This window comes from Lagenorhynchus albirostris, chromosome 16 (genome assembly GCF_949774975.1).
Source record: "Lagenorhynchus albirostris chromosome 16, mLagAlb1.1, whole genome shotgun sequence".
NCBI classification, from domain to species: domain Eukaryota; kingdom Metazoa; phylum Chordata; class Mammalia; order Artiodactyla; family Delphinidae; genus Lagenorhynchus; species Lagenorhynchus albirostris.
The window spans coordinates 18,270,599-18,272,826 of record NC_083110.1 but is presented as its reverse complement, the minus strand read 5'-3'; the positions used below and the strand labels follow the sequence as shown (position 1 = coordinate 18,272,826).

At 45.5% G+C, this 2,228-nt stretch overlaps 1 pseudogene; it reads right to left on the bottom strand.

The window, feature by feature from the left end:
- Positions 1–458: 458 nt before the first annotated feature.
- Positions 459–1,665, bottom strand: LOC132507168 (mesoderm-specific transcript homolog protein-like; annotated as a pseudogene).
- Positions 1,666–2,228: the final 563 nt, after the last annotated feature.

Below are 2,228 nucleotides of genomic sequence, written 5' to 3'. Positions count from 1 at the left end.
CCTCACTTGAAGCTGTGTCACTTAGAGAATTAAAGCCATTCAAGGCAAGGTGAAGGTGGCACCTTTAGATAATTCCAATCAGGGCCAGAAATTAGCATTTCTAAATATTTCAGAAAAGTCCATGGAAGTGTTTCAAAGACTTTTATGCAAAAGAATGTCTGTCTATCTTTCTGCATCAGTAAGTAGTAGTGCCCATCAGAATTTCCTAATAACACAAAGACAAAGGCAAGTCCATACACTTGAGCAGATGTCAAAGGAATGGGAGGTGGACTATTAGGTCACTCTTAGAGCTTCTGCTGGCTTTTTACTATATGCTGTTCACCCGTGTGAGTCAGGTGGACTTTTGTGAGAGAATAGTGTTTGGTGGCCAGGACCTCTTTTGGGCTTTTCTTGCTAAGTGGAATACACAACAGATAAGGGAATAGGGGAGGTAATACAGGGAAGCTACTCTTTCCAGCTCAGAAGGAGTTGGTGAAGCCCATATATGCATTTAAGAAGCCCATGGGATCCTCTAGCTGTCTTAGTGGCTAATGTGGTCATCAAGAATTGACACTGTGGACTGTGGCAGCATTTTCCTGTACAGCTCCAAAAACTCTGGATAGGGATTCACTGGATCCAGTGGCCCATAGGTAAAATGAATGGGAATAGGGCTTCCCTGGTGGTGCAGCGGTTGAGAGTCCGCCTGCCGATGCAGGGGACACAGGTTCGTGCCCTTGTCCGGGAAGATCCCACATGCCGCGGAGCAGCTGGGCCCGTGAGCCATGGCCGCTGAGCCTGCGCGTCCGGAGCCTGTGCTCCACAATGTGAGAGGCCACAGCAGTGAGAGGCCCGCGTACTGCAAGAAAAAAGAAAAAAAAAAAAAGAATGGGAATAGATACAGAGGCAAGAGCTCCCACCCAGCATCTTCTAAACTTCTTCCTTTGATTGATGTACTGCAAGAGACTGTCGGTAACCAAGTTCCCGTCATTGTTGCGTATCCCTGCCCACATGTCCCACAGTTCACTCTCAGAGGGTCGGGTGTATGGCTCAAAGACCGGGGTGAGACCTCGAGAGAATATGAAGAAGTTCATCAGTCGTGTGAGGATGGGTGACAGCACGCCTCCAGCTTTGAGAAGCTTTTGGAGAAGGAGAGGACGGTGAGTCTCAGGAAATATACCTCCATTTGACAGAGAGAGACTCTTGATGGTAAGCCGACCAGATCGATTCTGCTTGAACCTATAGAGCAGCTCCTGAGCAACAATATCCCCATAGTTGTGAGACAACAGGTTGATCCTATGGTTCTGGAGCCCCAGATGCTGCAAAAGAGCCTCCACGACACTGGCCTGCTCGAATATGGAATAGTGATGTGGTCTCGGTTTGTCACTGAAGCCAAAGCCTAGGAAATCAAGGGCAATCACTCGATGAAACCTGAGGGTCACACCTTCCCAAAACTTGTACCAGTCATAGCTGGACGTTGGAAAGCCGTGTAAAAGCACAACTATCTCTGGACTTCCAACATGCACAGAGTCTTGGTAGAAGATACGCAGTCCCTTGTAGGTAAAAAATTTGCCTGATAACTTCCATGAGTGAAGAGCAGGGGAAAGCCGGGGGTTGGGGTGGGATGTGCAGATAGGCCACAAGCAGGGGCACAGCCAACAGCCCCACCTGGACCCACCACTCCCTCATCCTGATTCAGGTAAGACCTGGGCTACAAGACTCCATGTTTGGGGACCCGGTTGCGCATGCCTGTTGGAAGATTTTTAATCACAGTTTCCATTTCAGTGCTTGTGATTAGTCGGTTCATATTTTCTGTTTCTTCCTGGTTCAGTCTCGGCAGGTTTTGCATTTCTAAGAATTTGTCCATTTCTTCCAGGTTGTCCATTTTATTGGCATAGAGTTGCTTGTAGTAATCTCTCATGATCCTTTGTATTTCTGCAGTGTCAGTTGTTACTTCTCCTTTTTCATTTCTAATTCTATTGATTTGAGTCTTCTCCCTTTTTTTCTTGATGAGTCTGACTAATGGTTTATCAATTTTGTTTATCTTCTCAAAGAACCAGCTTTTAATTTTATTGATCTTTGCTATCGTTTACTTCATTTCTTTTTCATTTATTTCTGATCTGATCTTTATGATTTCTTTCCTTCTGCTAACTTTGGGGTGTTTTTGTTCTTCTTTCTCTAATTGCTTTAGGCACAAGGTTAGGTTGTTTATTTGAGATGTTTCCTGTTTCTTAAGGTAGAATTGTATTGCT